This window comes from Scyliorhinus torazame, chromosome 8, assembly GCF_047496885.1.
Source record: "Scyliorhinus torazame isolate Kashiwa2021f chromosome 8, sScyTor2.1, whole genome shotgun sequence".
In the NCBI taxonomy this organism is placed as follows: Eukaryota; Metazoa; Chordata; class Chondrichthyes; order Carcharhiniformes; family Scyliorhinidae; genus Scyliorhinus; species Scyliorhinus torazame.
Genome location: NC_092714.1, coordinates 90,004,640 through 90,019,769, shown reverse-complemented (window position 1 = coordinate 90,019,769; position 15,130 = coordinate 90,004,640). Strand labels below are relative to the sequence as shown.

Sequence of the window (15,130 nt, the reverse complement as noted above, 5' to 3'; positions counted from 1 at the left end):
AAGCTGTTCTTAGCTGTTATTATCCCTAAATTGAAGCCTTGAGTGGTTTACAATATGATCCATAAATCGTGAATCTGTTGTCACCTTGTAAATACTCACAAAAGTACTTTATTTAATGCACAAAGTTTTGTTACCTTACCCTCCTTTGCCTTTGTGGTTCTACAGCTTGCATTTATTTCTTTGGTTTCATTAAGCATATAATTGGCAGATCTTTGTTCCATACAATAGAAAGAATCCACATTTGATAACATTGTGTGAAAACAGACACAGCTAACAGAAGGTAAGGACACTGACATTATCCGTTGTGTTTTATTGAGGTACACTAAAATAAATACACCAATAATAACAAATTAGAATGATTAATGGAGCCAAAATCATGGAATTAAAGGAGCCAGATAAAAGCAGATTTTATTTGGTGCAGTGACTAAAAGCTTGGACAAATAGAGATGGCCTTTGAGGAGGGTCCTGAAAGAGGATTGAGACGTGGAGTGGCAGAGACATGTTGGAAAATAAATCCAATGATAGGTCAAGGGTAGGGGGTAAACGTATACTAAAGGCTGAAGTTGAAGGAGCATTTTCATCTCGGTTGGGCGTGGAAGAGGGATTTGTAGGCCTGGAGGCGATTGCATAGACAGGGAGATATGTGTTCATAAATACTGACAGTTGTGTTTGAATGTTTTAAAAAATTGAGGTGTTGAGGGATTGAAAGCCAATGTAGATCAGCAAGGACTGGAATGATGGGAAGAAGAATTTGGTGCCACATAGGGTAGAAGCAGAAATATTTTGTTTGAACTGGAGCCATTGTGGAGGGTGGATGCCATGGAGGGCTGACCAGGAGAACATTGCAACTGCTAAGCCTGAAGATGATTAAGGCATGGATGAAAGCTTCAGCAACAGATCGATTGAAGTCAGAGGTAGAGGTGAATTATTAATTGTGCAACTGCAACAAAATATTAGAGCTGTCCAAAACAAGAGTGCATCTTTCTCAGGAATATATTCTCCTTGTTGCATTACTCCAATATTCCCATTATGTCAAGATCTTGTAAATCCATCCTGGGGGTTGTGATGTGGAACCTTGTGGAGAAATTGGAAAACAGGCATGAAAGATTGAAATTCCATGGATCAGCTTCAAAGGAACAAAATGCAGACAGGTCATCAACATGAAACAATATCTAAAATGAAAGGGTTAGAATCCTTCAAGTCTGTAACAACCCATATATCTTCTTTATGCTATAGTTCTGAATATGCAAGATCGCAAGTAGTATGATGTAACACAAATGCTGTAATTGTTATCAGATCACAAACAAAAACCAGTGGAATTGTTTTTCATCTGTTTCTGACCTCAAGATGATTAAACTCCTGAAGTTGGTTTTCTTGTTGGGAACTGTTGTATTTCTATTTGACAGATGCGGAAAACATCTAGGTTGGAACTCTTTGCTAAACATACAATTCCACGTCACATCTGTCCCAGAGCAGTGCCAATCCATGGGGGTCTGTTATCATGATTTATCGTTTGGCACCATCTGATTCGTTACATGAAGATTACAAGCCAACATCCGAGGATAAAAAAATTGCAGCTGAGCACAGCCTGTCATCTGTGTTTGAGATCGGGTGGGGTCACAGTGCCAGTTAACCGCATGCCAGTTATTTCTGATATTGGCACCACATGAACTTCAGGCTGCCTTCTAATTGAAATGATTGCATTGTGCAGCTGGTATGGAATGTGCAGGTTACCCCAGCAAGGACATCAAAAGCATGAGAAGCTATACAAGTTCAAGTTAGCCTGAAAAAGGTTACAGAGGTATGGGGTCATTGAGGCCCATGGTAGGACTTGAAGGCAAGGGATGAGAACTTTAAAATTAAGGCATTGCTTGACTGGGAGTCAGTGTAGGTCAGCAAGCTCAGGGGTGATGTTTGATCAGGACTTGATGCAATTAAAACCATTGGCAGCTGAATTTTGGATAATGTCAAGTTTATTCAGGACAGAATGTGGAAGGTGAAAAATGTGTCGAATTTTTTCATTCTTTCACAGGATGTGGGTGTTGCTGACAAGGCCAGCATTTATTACCCATTCTTAATTACCTTTGAGAACCTGCCTCCTTGAATGACTGCAGTGCATGTGGTGTGGTATACCCATGAAATGAAAGTCGCCGCAGCCTTGCCAACCTCTCTCCCCTTTGGAGATGGAGCTGTTTGGTGGTGATTTAACCTGTGGGTCACCATACCTCAGGCGAGGGGTGAGGTTGAGAAGGCGGGGCCTTCATGAATAACCTCAGCCAGTATGGGAATTGAACCCATGCTGTTGGCATCACTCCGCATCACAAACCGGCCGTCCAACCAGCTGAGCTAACAGACCCCCAGTGTTCCCATTGTGATGTTAGGAAAGGAGTTTCAGGTTGTGCACCAGGCTCACGAGCTATGTGATCAGTGGATAGCGTGTTGGCGCAACCCCTAGAAGGGGCAATCCCTCCCGGTCCATGTGACCAGCTTGGGCTTACCTCGCGTGAGTGCACGAACCCTGACCAATGAGGAAAACGTGCGGGAAATGTGTACCTAGGAGTCGTAGAGTGAAGACCTGTTTCAGAGATCTCTTGTGTCTGTACATAGTTAACTTTTGACTTGTTCTCAATGAGCTCCTTTTGCCGACACAGTATTGCCTTGAGCAACCACACATAGCTCCTGCCATCCAGTAGCCACCATTTTGTTTGTCATGATGGCTCAAAAGCAGTTAGCACAGTGGACTGCTGATGAATGAAGGCATCAAGATTTCTGCCAGGATACCAATTAAAGCCAGATACAGTTGAATTTTGGAGAATGGCAAGTTTATTGAGGTCAGAATGTGGAAGGATAAAACTGCATGGTATGCTGCTTAAAGTTGTGCACCAACTGGATGTTGAGCAAGTGGTATCATTTCCAGCTGTGGTACATTTCAAAGTTGACATGTGGTCCTTGCAAAGCCATGTGTGTACAGTTGATGATTCCCGACGCCATGGCAAAGCCGGCAACCCTTTGAAGCTGCATGACTGTTCCCCCTACTGCTCTCTGGCAGAACAAAATGTATTCACCTATCTTGAAAGACAGAGCCTCAATGACCTTCATCATGGAAATGGATGGCAAACTTGAAGATGTTGCAAATATTCCCTGGCCCAGCATGGTAGGAGTCCGATGCATTAAAATTCATGGCAATTATCACCGTTCCTGCCAGTGTCAATAATTGTCTTCCCCTTTCTCTGAAGTTGTAGTGATTGCAGTAGATGGAAGCTTTCAGAGAGGATGTCCTGAGTGAATCTCAGATCTTTCATGCACTGCTCCCAGTGAATTGCTACCTGAACATCCTGGGCTGACATGGCCACCTTCTGAGGGTCCTTCTCCTCCTCATCTTCCTCTTTCTTCCAGCAGTTTGTCCTGCTCTGTGTTGCCTGTGTTAACTTTCCCTGACATGCTGTAGTTCAAGGGAAATGCATATTACAGCAGCCATGCTGAAGGGAATGTGGTTTGTTTTCAAAGAATGTAAAGAACTCTATAAACCACCAATTGCAGCAACAGCTAATAGAAATTAATCAGCAACCAACCTGAAATCAGTTGATGATGTCTTTAAATAGTGCTACTGTGGTTCTTCCTGCTGCTGAACATGTGTTCAACCATCTGTGAATAAAATACTGTGTTATCTGGGGCGTTGAGCTCCAAAATGTTACTATTGTTGTCAATTCAGCATGAACGATGTTATGGTCAGTTTATTCTGTATTCTTATGTCTGAAGCGATTCACGTAAGAATTGTACATGTGTGCCATTGACTGAATTATGTGCCACTAAGGTCGCCTGTTGCACCCAAAATTCAGGTGCTACACATCCTGATGTTGTTGCTGCAATCTCTGTTTTATATTTTACTGTAAACAAAATTACATAATTTCAAATACTAAATTATGGAAAACATGCGAAAAGATTATGGTAGATATGTATTAAGGCGCCACGGTCAAAGATTCAGTCACTCTTGGGAATTGATAATGTTGCTCGAAGTTGTTACCATAATTATTCACCTCCTCATGTTTCCCAGCAGGTCAACAATACCCCTGTACGAGCTCTGTAAATTATCAGCTTTATTTTGCTGTAATATCCCAAAACATGAAATAGTCTCAGGAAATCCTTCAATAGCATAGAAGTAACTATTTTGATTCTCACTTGACTTTCGGCAGGATTCCAGTGTTTCTCTTTGAACATGATTCTAAGGGGGTCCTAAGCATCATGTGGGCTTGGAAGCTTGTCTAGAATTTTTGAGTGATCAAATTTTAAAGCGTAATACGTTGATAACCTCTCAATATATATCTATAACTGGCTGCTGAGCTATGCTGCCCTTTCATTTTAAGATCAGAAAAATCTACAATGTTAGAAATATGTAGAAACAGTGGAAATACACAGCAGGCTAGTCAAATCTGAAAAGAGAAATGTTTTGAATGTCGCCCCATATCACCTTGAAGCAATGAACAGTTAATGAATTGCTGGTTAGGTTGTGAGAAAATCCAGTTATTTTTAAAACTATGATTTATTTTTTGGATGTGAGCATCACGAGCAAAGCCAAAACTTATTCTCCATCCTTAATTACATTTAACAAAGATGATGGTGAGCCGGATGGGCTGGATGACCAGCACCCCGGCCAGGCTATCCATAGGGCACGATTCTCCGGCCTCATTGCGCTCTCACTCAAGTGAAACGAGGCCGGTGAATAGAGGGCGAGACTGAAAACGAGAACCGCGCCAGGAGACAAACAGTTTGCGATGCAACCGCCCCGCTCCCATAGGCGAAATCCCGACCTCGCCGTAGCATTGCGTGAAACCAATTATCACCATGTAAACCCTATTTCCATACAATTAATGGGAGCGACCCCATATCCAACGGCCTCCCGTGATTCAGCGGCCTCCCCAGCAAGTGGTCACGCTGGCGCTTCTGTTGGAAGCCGAGGAGGTGAGTAGCCATCTTTCCTCACAGGCAAAGAGCCCAATGGCGGTGGGCTTGCTCAGGAGGGGTGGGGGAAGCTCGGCCGGGGGGGGGGGTGGCACCCTCCGCAGGGATGGGGTGCCATAGTTAGGGGAGATGCTCAAGGGCAGCACGTTGGTGCAGCGGTTAGCACTGCTGCCTCACGGCGCCTGGGTCCCAGGTTTGATTCCGGCTCTGGGTCACAGTCCGTGTGGAGTTTGCACATTCTCCCTGTGTTTGCGTGGGTTTCACCCCCACAACCCAAAGATGTGCAGGGTAGGTGGATTGGCCACGCTAAATACCACCTTATTGGGAAAAAATGAATTGGGTTAACCACTGCGCCACGTGCCGCCCTAGAGTCAGATAAATTCTTGTTGGAGACGATCATTGCCTGGCACTTGTCTGGCACAAATTTTACTTACTACTTATCAGCACAAGCCTGAATGTTGTGCAGGTCATACTGGAGGTGGGCAGATATGGCTTCAGTATCAGAGGAGTTGCAACAGTACTGGACGCAAATTAATCATTAGCAAACATCTGCACTTCTGGCAAATGCCATTGATGAAGCTGCTGAAGATGATTGGACCTCGGACACAACCCTGAGGAACATCTACAGTAATTTCCAGGGCCTGTAGTTGCCCAACAACCACAACCATCTTCCTTTATGCTATTAGATAATTGCTTCTGATTCCAATTGATTCCAATTTTGGTTGAGCTCCCGAATGGCACATTCGGTCAAAATGTTGCCTTGATGTCAAGGGCAGTCAAGTTCACTTCACCTCTGCAGTGCAGCTCTTTTCTCCATCTTTGGGACAAAACTGTAATGAGATCTGGTGCTGAGTGGTCCTGGCGGAACTTAACCTGAACATGGGTGTCACTTCATATAACTGTCAACATCACCTTCCATCACTTTGCTGATGATTGCGAGAAGACCAATAGGGCAATAAATTGGCCAGTTTAGACTTATTCTGCTTTGTGGGCAAGAAAGACATGGAGAATAATCCAAATTGTCAAGTGGATGCAAGTGTTGCAGTTGTAGTGGATCCTGACGAAAAAGGTAATATTTTAAGTTAATATAAATATGTTTGAAAGGTAGTGTTTCCATCTTCTGTGTCCTCTCCATCAATGATCTAGAAGGAAAGCTTGCTACATCTGTGCTGGAGGACCTCCTATTGGCCCTTGAGCATTGAATGCCTGCCCACCAGGCTTGCAAAGCCGGTGTGATGTGACGTTGCGATGTGAATCCTGCTCATTGTGGGCAGGATCAGTTTTTGGAAAATCTGCACAGTAGAGCACTCTAGTATGCAGCTCTTGAGGTGTTCAGATACATCCCCTTCGTCTCGAAGACCTCAGATGAGCGCCGTTCAGTATTGGTCTCCACAACTGGGGACCAGATGGAATGGCACTCATGAAGGTCACCCAGGGAATCAGAGGCCTCCCATGTGCATACCCTTTGTACAGGATGGTGCCCTGGCACAGCTGGTGCCACCTGGGCATCTTGGCACTGGCACCCTAGCAGTGCCACCTGGGTGCCGGCCTGGCACTACCAAGGTGCCCAGGTTGCACTACCAGCTGGAAGAGGCACTGCCAGGGTACCAGGTAGGCATTACCAAGCTGGCATTTTTCACGTGGCGAATGGGCTGGCGTGGGGTGTGGGTGGGCCCAGGGACCCCCTCATAGTGAGTTGGCATTAGGGGGGTCGGGTTGGGGGCTCCAGAGATCAGAAAGCCACTTTAAATGGCGTCTCAATCTCTCGCTACACTGAGGAATTCCAGCGAGTGGAGCTCCTCAGTGCTGAAACGGGACTATGTGTGGCCTTGGTCACGCGTTCCCCAGTGAGGCCCTCTGTATAATCCAGGTGACATTTGATAGCATTGAGTTTCTTGACACTGCGAGCGCTGGGAAACATGTGGCTAAACCTGCTCGCTATGGTACTTTGTTTCCATTTTGTTAAATCGCGCCCCAGAGGTGGGCTGTAGAGTTGGGACTGAAACATATAGAAAGTTTCACTTTGTGAAACAATTTAGCACTGAGAAAACTGACTGAAGATTGACTTCTGGTCTCCTCCTTCATCAACTGCCTTTAAGAAGTTTAACATAGCAGTGCTGAATACCTGGAACTATTCAGAAATGGACATGAGGGCAAGCTGGGTGTGGATTTATGAGGCAACAATATGGTCACAACCTTGGCACCAAAATGGTGTTTGGAGATAAGGTAGGGGGATCAATAATGAATTTTATGAAGAGCAATGATGGTGGTTTGCAAAAGGACTGGAGCAACATTTGAACAGAGGTAACAGTTATGATGTTAGCTGTGATGAGGGCCGTGATGGGAAGTTGGATTACAGCAGGATCGTAGAAATGGGACAAAGAGAGTCAGTGCTTTGTTCATAAGCACAAGGGGTGCAATTTAACTATCGTGTTGCACCCGACACAGATCTGGAGACGCTGGTTAGATAGTGGAAAGGCCAAAATTACGATCCCTGCCGGACGCAAATCAGTTTGTCATCTAACAGACCCACTACGGATGGCAAATTCCGGATTCAGCTCAAATATGACGAGCATATCAGTAGCCCACTTACCTTGGGAATCTGAACATTAGAGGAAGGCTTACTGTCTTGCTCTAATGTGCAGATTTCCCAAAAGGTGATCCTGTCCATTGTGGGCCAGATTCACCTCGCAACATCTCACGAAATTGCGTTGAATCACACGGGGCATTGCGAGCATGGTAGATCCTGGAAGCAGGATCTCCTGGCTTTCAACAGCCACGCTGCGACGCGGCGAGCTGTTTTTCTGGCGCAGCGTGGCCATAGAATCATGCCCATTGTACTTGTGTTAAAGGTGAGTTTGTTTGTGTAGGGAAGCGGGATTATGGAGATGATTCAGAATGGAGAAAAACTGCTGGGTATGGGTAACTTGGTTTTTAAATATGATTCTGAAGTTAAGGTATACCTGATCTGTTGAGGGCTCAATCAGTTATCTATCAAATATCTTCTGGTCTACAGCTCTTGGATTAAAGATAATGAAGATAGGGGGCATACAAAAAGATTGAGTGGGATGTGGGAGAACAAAGGAGATGTTTGGAGAGAAGACATTAAGGGTGGATGAAAGGGAATACTTCAGATGATTTTGCTGTGAAAGTATTGTAGCATCACAATGGCTCAAATATAGGCAATTGGGACTTAAAACGTAATTGTGCTGGTAAAATAAATCTTCTTTTATCATTCCAAAGAGCCATTAATTGTACTATCCTTAGATTGTTAAGGCCAAAAAGCTACGGGTTTTCTGGTTGTGCTGATAATAGTTTTACAGTCGAGGTTTTCTTCAATAAAAACGGTTTTCAGCTCTGTGTCGTGAGCTTCCCCAACCTTCCTTATTTTGAAGAACAAGACTTAATTATGACAATTAAATATTAGTTAAATCACTGTAAATTGAAATGCAGTAACATTGGACTAACAACAGTGGACACTTAACTCCTTGACTCCGGATTGTGCAAAGTATCTCTGATTGAGGCAGATGGCTGTTCAGTATGTAGGTTAAAAAGCAGCAGTGTTCTTTTAATTACCTTGGACTATAATAATTCACAATCCTTTCTATTGGTGCCAACAGTCCTGTGTTTAAATTGTTTCTTGACGGTATTGCTTTTACTTGCAAGAAAAGGTGCAATTGCTAACGGTTTCTATCTAGGTTTGCAGAGCATCACAATTAATTGTCTGGTCGGCCAGCAGGAAACTGACTGTTTTTCAAATTGATTTAGCGTTTCATGAAGGTAAAGGGATGTTTGAATTGGGAAATTAAATATTTTTGTTCTCAGTATTAGCTTTAGCACTCTTTTCAGTTTTGTCTCCTCTGTCCAAACATATGCATGAACAACCGCCTGGGAAGAACATCCCTGCTGCATGAGCATGATTTTACTTTGCTTCCCACGCCCACCATTCTTGGGCTCTTGTACCCATTGAGAAAGAATATTGAGACAGCATTACCGCAGGCAGTGAGTTGAGACTTCAGATATTGCCCTGTTCGATGAGTCCTGGCAACATTAGTTTTGTACTTCCACAGTCAGTAGCACTATAACATAAAAAAGACAGTAAGAAGTCTCACAACACCAGGTTAAAGTCCAACAGGTTTGTTTCGATGTCACTAGCTTTCGGAGCGCTGCTCCTTCCTCAGGTGAATGAAGAGGTATGTTCCAGAAACATATATATAGACATAAAAAAGAAGCAGAGAAATGGTGGAGCCCAATGTCATCAGAGATGCATTTTCATGAGTTAGCTGTCAATTAATCTCCATTTAAAAGGAGCACCAGAGACGTGCACTACCTGTCTTTTACTGAAGGGATTTGCAGTTTTCTGGCTTCCATTGGGGTTTGCCTGGCAGAAACCCAGGTTACCAGGAGAATGTATTCCACAGAGGACTCTCTTCTTTTCAGAACACACTTCTCTATGATGACCATGAGTACTCGGCAGATTGTAGGTTTATTTTTTAATTACTGGAAGATACAAATGACTACATCAGTTTTCTTTTGCTGCTGGAGTACTCTACTGGGTGAGGTACTGTGCTGGGAAAAGTTGAAGAGAAACCAATACATTTAATTGTCAGCAGCCGGAGAATTTTAGTCTGTTTTTCTTTCTGTGGCTAAAATGTTGAATTTATCTCAGGTATACTTTGATACAATTGAACCTAATAGTGGGGTGCACAGAATTAAGATGAATTTGTATAATCATTGAATTAGTGAGAAACCTAATAATTAAACATTTGGATTTTTAAAAAATCCATGTATATATTATGGCAACTCTAACTTTGGTAATAGTGGTATAAGATAAATAAGGCAGCACTGCTGTCTTTAGTGGCCTGATAACCTATAATAAAATATGATTTTGCTGGTTCTTTGGCAACAGCACCCCATTGGCAACTTTAAACACTGATGGATGAAAAGGTCACCTTCCAGTCTTGTCACCATTGGGCAAAGCTGTACATGGCAGTGCTGTGTTCCTCTGGTGCTGGTTTCTATACACTTTGAAGGTCGTAAATGGCAATTTATAAACAGACAGCTGCTTCAATACAATGTCCACTTACCAATAGGTTTATGCTGCATAAATTCAGCATGGCACCACGGTGATAAATTGTTGCTGGAAATAAAGCATGGAACTGATTGATTAGAAAATATATCACAGTACTTCAGGTTGCAATATTAGTTAAAAATAAAATGTGCTAAGAGGACCATCAGAAAAGTGAAATGAAAATGTTTTTTTTACATCACTGATCACTTTAATTTCCTTTCATTTCTTAATGACTAATTTAAGTTGTAGTCAATGTAGCAGAAGCTAATTATTCATTCTCACATGCTTGGCTTGTTGCAATACATCATTATTTTATATCTGCAATTAGAATTCAGAAGGCAAAATACCTTGCATCTTTTAGGATACAAGAAAGATTTCATTTTGCCAAAAGTGGTCTGGTTTTGAAATAGATATTGGCATAGATGTTGCCTTTAGTGGCAAATGAAGGGGGTTCTTTAGTCATTTACAACTGGCCAGACACCTTTTGTGGACTTCTGCTTGGCAGCTTATGGTCATCTTCATTCCATTGCTGTTCATTGTCCTGGATAGGGCACATGGGATCTGTGTGAACACAGCAAGCTGTGAGTGCCTCTTCATCTATTCAGAATGAAGAACCCTTCATGAGCAAGCAGAGTTCAAACCAAAGTTAGAAAATTTAATTTCATGAATAATTAAAATGTGAAGAAATGTGACTCCATACTTGTAAATGTAAATTTTCAATACCAAAGAGGTTGTTGAGTACTAGTGAGACTTAACACCGTTAAAAGTTTACTTATACTTGAATAGACAAGCCCTAAATTGTGCTTGCATTTTTAGTGGATAGGTACCACAACTTCATATCCTTCATATGTTTGAATGCTTAATTTCTTGGTGAGGTACCAGTGCAGTGAGGTTTCAGGAAGTTCCAGAAAACCCATATTTAATTATGAATAATAGGAAGAGTGGGACTAACATCCTTGCAAGTGGGTTTGCTAGTGCTGTTGGGAGGAGTTTAAACTAATTCAGTAGGGGGAGGATGTGCAAACTGTTAGCAGAATAGGGACACAGTGTATCACAGAAAAACAATCAAGTCAGAGGGAATACAAAGGTAGGCAGAAAGTCAGAGAGAAATTGAGGAGCAAATAGGTGCGCAATTAGCAGACGTATGTAAAAATAATAATAGGGTAATTATCGTGGGTGATTTCAACTTTCCCAACATTAACTGGGATAGTCATTGTGTTACGGACCGAGATGGTTCGTAAAATGTATACAAGGGAACTTTTTAGCTCAACATGTGGAGGGTCCAACATGGGATGGTGGTGCAGTGCTGGACCTAATTCAGGGGAATGAAGCCAGATAGGTGGTTGATGTGATGGTGGGGGAGCATTTTAATGATAGCGACCACAACATTGTGCAATTTAAGTTTGTTATGGACAAGGAAAGAGACAAATTGCAGAAAAAGGTCTTGGATTGGGAGAGAGCAGACTTTAGTAAAATAAGGCAGGGTCTGGCCAAGGTAGGTTGGAACAAGTTACTGGTGGGGAGATCAGGGTATCGGCCCAACAAGGTCCCTGTAGGGTAATAGGAGTAACAAGCCCGGAGACCCATGGATGACCAGAGATATTCAGGATACAATGAGAAGGAAGAGAGAGGCTTTTAATAAGTACAAAGAAAGCAAATCAACAGAGGCATTAGTGGAGTACAGAAAATGTATGATGGAGCTTAAGAAAGCAATCAGGAGAGCAAAGAGGGGATATGAGAAATCTCGAGCTTGCAAAAGTAGGGAAAATTCCAAGACATTCTGTAAGTATATCAATGGGAAGAGGATAACTAGGGAAAAAGTAGGGCCCATTAGAGACTTAGGGGGAGGAATGTGTGTGTGGAGCCAGAGGATATTGGTAGGATATTAGATGAATATTTCAAAGAGAATGAGGAGACAGATATGGAACTCTGGGAGAGAGACTGTAAGGTTATTGAGTTGTCATAGGGAGGAACAAGGTATTGGAGGTGTTGGCAAGCTTAAAAGTGGACAAGTCTCCAGGTCCGGACGTATTGTGTTCCAGGTTGCTGTGGGAGGGGAGGGAGAAGATTGCAGGGGCCCTGATCCAAATTTTATGGGCGGGATTCTCCGACCCCCCGCCGGCTGCCAAATTCTCCGGCGCCGGGGATTTGGCGGGGGAGGGAATCGCGCTGCGCCTGTCGGTGGCCACTGGCAGCGCCCCCGCCCCCCCCCCGGCGATTCTCCGGCCCGCGATGGGCCGAGTGGCTGCCCACTTTCGGCCGGTCCCGCCGGCGTAAATTAGAGTAGGTACTTACCGGTGGGACATGGCTGTGCGGGCGGCCTCGGGGGGGGGAACGCGGGGGGGGAACTGGCCCCGGAGGGTGCCCCCACGGTGGACTAGCCCTCGATTGGGGCCCACCGATCCGTGGGCAGGCCTGTGCCGTGAGAGCACTCTATTCTTCTGCGTCGGGCGCTGTGGTCCTCCACCACGGCCAACGTGGAGATGATCCCCCCCTGCGCATGCGCTGGGATGACACCAGCACACGCTGGCACTCCCGCACGTGCGCCAACTCGCGCCGGCCAGCGGAGGACCTTCGGCGCCGGTTGGCGTGGCGCTAAGCCCCTTCCCCGCCGGCCGGCACGGCGCAAACCACCCCGGTTCCGGCCTAGCCCCTGAAGGTGCGGAATCCTCCGCACCTTTGGGGTGGCCCGACGCCGGATTGGTTCATGCATCTCCTCGGCATCGGAGTTGTCCGCCCCATCGATTCCCACAGAATCCCGCCCTATATCCTCTCTGGCTACGCAGAGGTGCCAGAGGACTGAAGAAACAGAAATGTGGTCCCACTATTTAAGAAAGACTGTAGGGATAAGCCAGGGAAGTACAGACCAGTGAGTCTCACGTCAATGGTGGGGAAACTAATGGAAACGATTCTGAAGGAGTTAATCTATCTCCACTTGGAGAGGCAAGGTTTGATCAGGAATAGTCGGTATGGCTTTGTCAGTGGGAGGTGATGCCTAACAAATTTGATTGAATTTTTTGAGCATGTGACTAAGTGTGTAGATGAGGATAGTTCAGTTGATGTAGTTTACATGGATTTTAACAAAGCAAGGTCCCACATGGGAGACTTATAAAGACCGCAAATGCACATGGGATACAGGGGATCTTGATAAAGTGGATTCAAAGCTGGCTGAGCTGTAGGAAACTGAGTGTGATGACAGACGGCTGCTTTAGTGACTGGAAGCCAGTGCCCAGTGGCATACCACAGGAACCTTTGCTGGGTCCCCTATTATTCATCATTTATATAAATGACTTAGATGATTATGTGGGGGGGGTAGGATCAGTAAGATTGCGGATGACTCAAAGATTGGCTGGATGGTTAACAGTGAGGTTGAGTGTCTTGGATTGCAGGAAGAAATAGATGGGTGGTTAGCACTGCTGCCTCACAGCGCTCAAGACCCGGGTTCGACCCTGGCCCCGAGTCACTGTCCGTTTGGAGTTTGCACATTCTCCTCCTGTCTTGTGGATCTCATCCCCACAACCCTAAAGATGCGCATGATTGGTCAATTGGCCACACTAAATTGCCTCTTAATCAGAAGAAAAAAATAATTGGGCACTCTAAATTCATTTTTAAAAAGGAAGATATAGACGGGATGGTCAAATGGACAGAAAGTAGCAGATGGAATTTAATCCTGAAAAGTGTGAGGTGTTACATTTTGGAAGGAACAATTTGAGAAGGCACTACACTGGGAAGTCCTGAGGAACAAATAGATCTTGGTGTGTTTGTAAATAGATCTCTGAAGGCAGAAGGGCACATTAATAGGCTGGTGAAAAAGGCATATGGGACACTTGCCTTTATCAATTGTGGCATACATTACAAAAGCAAGGAAGTCATGTGGAGTTATATAGAACATTGTTGAGGCCACAGTTGGAGTACTGGTTGCCACATTATAGGAAGGATCTGATTGCACTGGAGCAGGTGCAGGGACGTTTCACCAGAATGTTGCCTTGGATGGATCACAAGTTATGAAGAGAGGTTGGATAGGCTTGGGTTGTTTTCATTGGTGCAGACAAGACTGAGGGGCGACCTGATCAAGGTGTACAAGATAATGAGGGGCATGGACAGGGTGAATTGGGAACAGCTGTTCCCCTTAGTTGAATGCTCGGTTACGAGGGAACACAAGTTCAAGGTGAGGTGCGAAAGGTTCAGTGGGGATTTGTGGAAAAACATTTTTTATCCAGAGGGTGGTGACAGTCTGGAATGCACTGACTGAGAGGGTAGTTGAGGTGGGTTGCCTCACATCCTTTAAAAAGTACCTGGATGAGTATTTGGCACACCATAACATTCAAGGCTATGGGCCAAGTGCTGGCAATGGGATTAGAATTGGCAGATCAGGTGCCTTTCATGCGGCAGTTCGGACCAGATGGGCTGAAGGGCCTTTTCTGCACTGTATTTTTCTCTGATACTGTGATTTTGTGATTCTGAACATAGTATTGACAGAAGTTGCTGTCTGATTTACTCAGGATTGTGAGTGCTTTTGAGCCTCACTTTCACTCTATTTCAAAATCCAATGTTAATGTTTAAAAGTTTATGCAATCAATCCATGGTAGAAATTTATTGTTGGTTTTTCTCAACATATTGTTGGAGATGCCCCCAAAGTATCAAATCTCTGACTGAAATGCAACTTATTCAAATAGTTTATTCTGATTCATCCAGGCAAGAGTTCTGAGACTGGTAAAGGGAGTCAGTCAGAAAAAAGTGACTGCTGGGTTATTAGGTCAGCTTGGCTTTGCTAGTAGTCATCTCATTTCACGGTCAGAAGATTGTAGGTTCAAGCTCCACTTTGCACAAATGGCAGAATTCAATCCGGCCCACAGGAACAAGCTGGGAAGTGGATGGACAGAAAGTAGCAGATCGAATTTAATCCTGAAGAATCAGGAGCAGTAGGGGAAGTCAAGTGCCCGTCACCTTCACAACTCACAGCCATACTGTCATGCGTGTAGAAGGTTGAGAATGGCCTTTCTGCCCAGGGACCAATTAACACCCTACCATCGGTTGTGACCGGGTTGAGCGCAGCTTTCAGGTCTACAATTGGGGGCCACCGACTTGGTCATTAAGTTC

General features: G+C 44.3%; 1 protein-coding gene and 1 long non-coding RNA gene across 4 annotated transcripts in view; one reads left to right on the top strand and one right to left on the bottom strand.

Annotated features, from left to right (window-relative positions):
* The window catches only part of LOC140427995 (limbic system-associated membrane protein-like), a 1,212,363-nt gene that overhangs the window by 265,893 nt on the left and 931,340 nt on the right, over nucleotides 1-15,130 (top strand). The gene's annotated exons all lie outside the window — the stretch shown is intronic.
* The window catches only part of LOC140427996 (uncharacterized), a 43,145-nt gene continuing 28,358 nt past the window's right edge, over nucleotides 344-15,130 (bottom strand). The window contains exons 2-5 of the long non-coding RNA XR_011948679.1: nucleotides 10,047-10,099; nucleotides 8,954-9,038; nucleotides 3,573-3,645; nucleotides 344-1,074 (exon numbers count right to left, since the gene is read on the bottom strand). This is a non-coding gene — a long non-coding RNA (uncharacterized lncRNA). The remainder of the gene's footprint in view (nucleotides 1,075-3,572; nucleotides 3,646-8,953; nucleotides 9,039-10,046; nucleotides 10,100-15,130) is intronic.